This window comes from Acyrthosiphon pisum, chromosome A2 (genome assembly GCF_005508785.2).
Source record: "Acyrthosiphon pisum isolate AL4f chromosome A2, pea_aphid_22Mar2018_4r6ur, whole genome shotgun sequence".
Classification (NCBI taxonomy): domain Eukaryota; kingdom Metazoa; phylum Arthropoda; class Insecta; order Hemiptera; family Aphididae; genus Acyrthosiphon; species Acyrthosiphon pisum.
The window spans coordinates 46,857,638-46,865,865 of NC_042495.1; the positions used below are offsets into that span (position 1 = coordinate 46,857,638).

Sequence of the window (8,228 nt, forward strand, 5' to 3'; positions counted from 1 at the left end):
AAAATAAGAGCCCTATTCATAGTCGATGATTAAGAATAAGTATTGCTTAATGTGTACTTACGAGTTATGACCCTAATGAAATTCATAACGAGACTTTGACTTAAGAAAAGAAAAAGTGTTACTTAAATTAAGGTTAGTTGAGACCTAATTCAAGCATTGCTTTTAGTTATTATCTTAAATATTTAATTTTAAATTAACAAAATTAGCTTAAGAAATACTTATTCTTAGGGCCGTACCTAATAGTTTTATTTTTATGCAAAAGGTGTTATTATTAAAATTAAACAATTGATCTAGTAGCCAGTAAGAGACTATAATATTTTATTTGAATTGCAAAATTATTTTTATGTACTATAAAAAAGTAAAATCTGAAGTTTATAGTATTTAACAGTTAGTGCCTTAATATACTTTTATCAATTTAACTTAACATATTTTCACATCAAATTACATCACACTCAATTAAAATATAAACAACTATCAATTAATTTAAAAATAAAATAAGCTTTTGCTTTATAATTCAATTAACTAGGTGTACAATCTAAGTATTCAAAATGAAAATATTGTTTTTATAAATCGATTTCAAGCAATTTTTACAATGAAATAAACTAAATAAATAATAACAATTATTCAAATGAATGTACCTGTTCAACGATTATTTAATTTTTAATTTATACAACTGTTTGTCTGTTTAATTACACACGATCAATATAAAATTGTTTTTATTTCAGTACTACTATTTTAAAATATTGACACAGAAAAAATGGATTTTACAATATTTATTTAGGTTTAAAATTGAAGATGAACGATTACAAAATATTATGTGCAAGTCAATGCAGTCGAATTTTAAGAATAATAAGCGTATTATAATATCTAATATATAAAATTATCGTGTCACTGTGTTAGTCTCGATACTCCTCCGAAACGGCTTGACCGATTTTTATGAAATGCATATTCAGTAGGTATGAGAATCGGCCAACATCTATTTTTCATACCCCTAAGTGATAAGGGTTGTCCAGAAAAAAATAAAATAAAAATATTATTATTTCCTTACGATAGAAATATTTGTTTATAAATGGTTGCTATTGGTTATATATATAAAAATAATAATATTATTATTAAAAAAATAATAATGTATTATATATTGGTTGCTATTAGTTAATTGGGCATGTTTGTTGATTAGTATTGTTATTTTTATCAATATATATGTCTGAGAATCGGCTATTATCTAAGTTTGTATGCTGTGCTATAAGTAATTCCGGAGTTATGGCCTCTTAAGTGCATTAATCATATATATATAATATATATAAATTAATGTTTGTGGGTAGATTAGACCACTGGGAAGAAGATAGGCTAATTTAAAAAGGGTTAAATTGGTTTTTTTTTACTCATCGGATTTTAGTACGGTTAGGTTAGGTTTTGTATTAATTGATTATATTAATCCATCGTAGGTGGAATTAAGTAAAAACGACAAACTTGGTATAACTTTGATATTTTAGAGTCAAATCATACACTTACGTACAAACAACACGGGGTCCGCGATCTACCGCAGGTAGATTGACTACCTGATAATGTACTGCTGTGAATCAGAATTTTTATCCTGGGCAACAGAAAAGTTAAGATAAATCTAGAACATCACACACCGAATATTAAATAACGCATCGAACAAAGTTTGAGTCATATACAGTTTGAACATTTAACGGGTAACGAAGTGCACGGGATCAGCTAGTATATTTATATATATAAATATATAAAATATGTGATGAAGCTGTAAATACTAGTGTATATTCACAATTCTTAGTAAATATAGGTAAGAAAAAACATTTTGTAAAAGGATCAACAGCTCATAATACATAATGTTTTTATATTTTCTCTCGATCATAAAACTTTTGGTTTAGAATTATTGATAAACTCGATGCACTGAGCTGAATGTATGGAACTCGTATATTACTAGAAACGAAAATATATACCTGATACGAGAGCTGCCGTTTTGATTTCGGGCCACAGTTATGATATGGATAAAATCTTTTTCCAATAGTTATTTACTGATTCGACAGTAATTTATATGCTTAGGAAATAAAATGGCAGCAAACATTGGGTCACAATTTTCTTGTATATAAGCTACACACTATACGCAATACGTGTAGGATATTTTCAGTTCAGTAATTCGATGCCAAAAAAACTTGAATTGACGTAGGTAGGAAAATAAATAAATAATTGTATATTTTCGCATAATTTTTTAAATAAAATACATTATAAATTATACTTTGACGTGTATGGTACAACAACACAGTATCATGAATAGATCGTATACGATTATTGTTAAATTAATTAAATTCTTAGTATTTTTGTTGTTATTTCATTCAAATAAGCAAAAGCAATTTTTTTAATAATAATTCAATGCTTATTATAATATTTTGAACAAAAAAAATAGAAAAAGTAGATTCACCAGTAACATTTAAGTTAAATTAGAAACTGGAATGAAAAACAATATTTTAGCCTAGGCCTAATATTAATAGATAATAAATAAAACAACATTTTTCCACCTGTTGTTTTTTTATTTTTAGATTCTGAGTGGTTTCACAATGATGTTTATTTATTTTTTATCCTGTAAAAAAAATTTCTACCAGAAGGAGTGCTTTGATTTCAACATATAATATCATATCTTTTAGGAAATCGGATCAAGATGGTACTTTAAAGAGGTTATTTTTTGATTTTCTCAATAGTTTTTTAACGCAGCGGGAAAGCCTATTGCTAAGCCATTTTTTCCTACCAGTCTGTTTATTACCATGGAAACGAATACAATTATAAAATAACCGCTAAAAATGAAAATGTATGAATTTATATTTATTTTAAATTACTATCGAACATAAACATAGTTTATGAATCTAATTTCAAATTCTATATAATATTATTTACTAAACATACTAATTTCTATATATAAATATATATATTGCTACAAATAATTACTTATTGTTTCAATGATCCTGTGCTTAGAATCGTCTTTTTATCGAATGCAATCATTTTATTCAAATCGAATACTGTAATAATAGTACACTATCCTGTTGGAGGACTGAAGGGCCGATAGACGAACTTTCAACCCCACTTGTTAAGTGAAATATAAGTAGGTAAGTAACTATAATATTATATACAGTAAATTTAGTTAAAAAAATAATTGATTTAATATTATGAATCAAAGAAAATGGCTATCTAGTAAAAGAATATAATACAATTTTTTTGTAAACCTAAGATGCGTATAGCATTGTTTTTAAAGATTATTTGAGTAGCTAATTTAATTTATTTAACTCATTTTGTATATTATCCCTGTTTAAAAACAATTATATAAAGAGCTATACCTTATAATCATGTACGGGTATACCTACACATTACATCTTATAAAATATAACATGCTTTAATGTTATGTTATTACTTTTTGTGCAGGGTAATTCAAATATTACATATTATGATGGCAGTGGTGTCATACAAAATATAATATAGTTTATAATATTCTTTCTTCAAATTTAAATTAATATTGTTGACTTTTAAAATATTTACTTCTTAAATTATAAACTTAGAGCATGGAATTGTTTTTCCTTTAATAAACACTTATAATTGCAGGTAAAGAAAGTGTTTAAAGTGTATTCAAATATATTGAATACAATTTCAATACAATTGAAAAAGAACAGCGATTTCGGATGGCAAAAATACCTTCCAATAAAATACCGTTAATATAACAATGAAATATATTTTTTACTTACCAACAGCTGTGGATGAAGATCTAAATAAAATATATTGTCAATGGATTGTTAGTATTTGACTCGTTTGTCGTATTAGACTATTCGAGAATTAACTATTATCCCATAATTTCACGTTTGAATAGGCACAAAATGATAGTCTTTTTGAATACTGAAAATGTGTATCAAATTTGGCACAAACACAAATGCACAGTAACAACATTAAATTGAGAAATTTTTAATATTTTGGTTGTGTGTTAATTAAAAAAATAATGCGTATTTATTATTATATATTGTAAAATGTTAAAATGTTAAAATTATAACAGAATATTGTTCCCAAGTTTTTTCAAAGATATATTATAATGGCAAATAGTAAATTGTATTTTTTATACATTTAAATCGAATAAAGTTTGAAAAAAAATACCAACAAAACGACCACAATGCTTTTAAATCACTTGTAATGTTTTATGTCTCGAATTATTATCGCACTTCTTTGATTTTTTTTTTTACGATATCTAGCCAAATGTATTCTTTTATAACATTTTTAAAATTCTACCATTAAAACTAACGTCATAACGTTGCCTACATTGAAATATCCCTGAGTGAATATTTTTTAAAAATAAGTCGTTTCTTCCAATAGACTTTACAAATCTTAAAAACAAAACAATGTTTTACATTTTAATATAAAATAATTTGGTAAATGACTATTGCGTGTCTTAACTTTTTGAGTGTAAGCAAAGAAAAAACATAACTTGAAATATTTGATCACCATACACAGATTTATGTCCCGATAACCCGCAATGGGAGTTTTTCAATCATATTATTATTGACACGTACATGTGTCACGTAGTTTTATGGGTAGTTATAATGGAATCACTATTTTATTATACCACATGGGAAACGATTTAGGTACATATATTATATAATAATAAAAATTATATAACACAGAATCACAAATATTGCAAAATGTCTAACTACGTTAGTCTTGATGTTCCACGTCTTATCGAGTGGACCGTAATATAACACTGTCCACGTGTTTCCTTTGTTCTCGTCAGATTTTTCAAGTTGTATTTTGTTGTTGAGCTGAGAGCGAACTGACTGAATTCACATCAGTATACCTATTTATATGGCTGGTATAGTTTTGTCCATTGCGTCGATATCACCGCGCAGACACAAAGCAACCTTTATAGCGTTTTACCAAACCATTTGCCGACCGACTGTGTTTGATAGATCATGGACCACACAATAGTATATTTTCCAAACGCCCCCTCCCCTCCCAACACATTATTATAGGTATACGGAATGTAATTAAGCTTATAACAGAACGTATTCATCAGAAATATATAATAATATGTACTTACCTCCAACAGTATGGTTTGCAATAGAAACTAGCACACTTGGCAGACACTTGGCAAATAAAATTATTGATTATATTTGCATTAACCTATTTTTTCTTAGTTATTTATCTGCCATCAATCTCTATAATTTAACATTATATTTTATTTTAAGCAACTAATTTATATACGTATATATTATATGATGGAATAGTTATTAAATTTATTAAGCCTCGACATTATTGCATCAGCTAATGAGTACAATTTTCAGTAAAATTCAATATAAAATATATACCTATTAATGTATATTTTCAATTAACTGTATAGGTATTTGGTAAAAAAAAAAAGTACCATAAATCGTTTTCATAAATTGTATGTTCTTTTATTAACTGTTAATATGAATAAATATATTTATTTTATTTTAAAATAAGTTTCTTTTAAAATAGACGTTCATTATGATTGAGTAAATTTCATTTTAGTCTATATTTAATATAATTATCTATAGTTTTCATGATTATTCGTATTTTGTTTGGACATTTTTGTTTGTAGTAAAATATTGTGCAACCAAACGAACATTTTTCAAAATGAACTAAAAAATCATAATGTTAAATATTTTAAAACGTGAAATGGCTATATCATAACAATCAATTTTCACTATAAAATAATAATAATGTTTTATTATTGTTATTATTATTTACTTATTAACATAGTATTAAATTCAACTAGTATAATATTATAATATTTAAACTCTGAGACACAGAGAAACATTTGATTTTTAGAAATTATATGCTACGTCGTTAAATTTATGCATTACTGTAGAGGTCTGTTATCTATTACTAAATATAATTAATTAATATTTTATTGTTCGACAATGACAACACAATCGATTTAAACTAAATTAATCAACATGTAAATTACTCGAAATCTACGTAAGTGTACTAACAGTTAATTAATATAATCTACTTAACAACGCTATTCACACTTCGATGATCACACCGCACTATTATATATGCCCATTATTCAATCTACGATTAATCAATTAACATATTTTGACCATACCAACATACATGACATGTCATGTGCTTGTTTTTATATTCATTTAATTTCATTAAATCGACGTTGCTATTACCTATTTGTGCTCACAAAAAAATTATTGTTATTTTCTTGTTGTCATTAATTTTGTTGATTTTTTATTTAACTACCTATTTAAACCATATTTAATCCCTAGTGGATATTGAAACCTTGAGTACCCAGTCATTGTGCATATAGGTTATGATAATGAACAAAAAAATTAAGAAAAACACGTCCAGCGTTTGTCGGTTTTTGTAAAATGTTTGTAACCGTACGTTTTAATTGCATTTGCACTAAAAAGGACAAATATTTTATAATAAATAATAATCAATCGTCTTATACCCTTCAGGGCACCTGATCGTGAGTTTATTTTCGCACCGTTTTCCTTTGATGACGACATTTTAATACAACACAATGTTTCTTCAAATCCGTTACCGGCTGAGCTACATATAAATTGTTATATATTCATTGTCTGCGCAGTCTTAGTTATATCTACTGCGTGCCTTTATCAGAAACATATTATAGTATTATTATTATTATTATTATTATTATAATACATAATAATGAGGTCAGGGGTACATATATATTATTAATAAACAAATATCAAAGCACATTAACCGTAATACATATCGTTGTCACGTTCGCTTTGAGTGAATTAATTCGATAGCATCAGCATTTTATTGTCGTGTATACTTATTACACATGTATGTGACGTACCTGTATGTTAATATAATTTTCACCACAATACGAGCTATCACAATTTACACAAGATACACGTATCTTATCATCTTCTACTGCATCATCATTATTATAATGGTATATTATATTATGTCAATATCCGGTAACGTGTTATATACCTACTTATATATTATAACAAATAACAACGTTAATAGTGTAAGATCTAATATTACATCTCAAACACGATTGTACATTATATTATATTTATTCCATAAATATATAGATATATTTTTATTTTTATTTTTCATTCACTTTTCTCTATTCACCACATTTTAGATTAATGGTTTTAATGTTATACTCGTTTCATTCCGCCAGCATACATATGTATCCTCCTTTCGGAGTTATGTTATACTTAGTATCCAAGCAACGTCATCAATTTTATATCCGTTGAAAAAAGTTGTCTTATTTTATTCTCTCGATGCTATTATAGTAATATCACATCTGCGTTACACATTTTGGTGAACGGCAAACAAATATTTTATTATTATTAGGTATACAACGTGCACGCGTTAAACAGGGAATTGTTTTTGTTATTTTCCCCTATTGTTACATATTTGTTTTTAGGTAACCATTACCTATAAAACATCATGCTGAAAAACATTATAATGAACACGTCATTGTTATGAGTAGTGATATGTTTGTTTTGTACTATATCTATTCAGGGCCGGACTGGCCCAGTGGTCTACTGTCCTAGAGGACAGTGGGCCGCTGTCTTTGGCTGGGTTTTGGGCCGGTGCCTTGTTAGTACCTACAATTATATCGGTAGGGACATAAATAAATATTAAAATATAGTAATGCGACATAATGGGATTATAATATATTAATATGAGACATAGCAACATAGTCATTTGGCATAGCGTATATTAGCATATATTAATGTAGACGTGTTTAACTATTAGTTATGATAAATCGATGTAGTCTTAATCGTCGTTAATGATAATTGATAAGTGATCAATGATAAGTGAAAGGGGGCGCAGAAAAAGTCTTGGAAATCATAAAAAATTCTTCATCGCTTTTATTAAAACTTTTATCTTGACATTTAATACTAATTATACTTATTAGAATAAGTTAATTATTTTTATTGTTTTTTTTATTTAGCTAGGTATGCATATATCAAGATAATGGAGGTAACTAAAGTATTAACTATAGTCACAATGTCATACTTTCCATATTAAATTTCAATTACAGATGCTTTTAAAATTCAATTGGTACTTTTATTTGAATAAACAATTAACATAATGAAAATTGTGCTTTTGTACACTCAATTATAATTTTTATTTAACACATATTATACTATAAAGAACTACAATGACACAAAGTACAATAATGTATAAAGGAACCAACCTAAATAGTAAAT

The 8,228-nt window shown here is 26.5% G+C and overlaps 1 protein-coding gene across 4 annotated transcripts in view; it reads left to right on the forward strand.

The window, feature by feature from the left end:
• LOC100167874 (glutamate receptor ionotropic, NMDA 2B) overlaps positions 1-8,228 on the forward strand; it is a 190,643-nt gene that overhangs the window by 84,982 nt on the left and 97,433 nt on the right. The window lies entirely within an intron of this gene.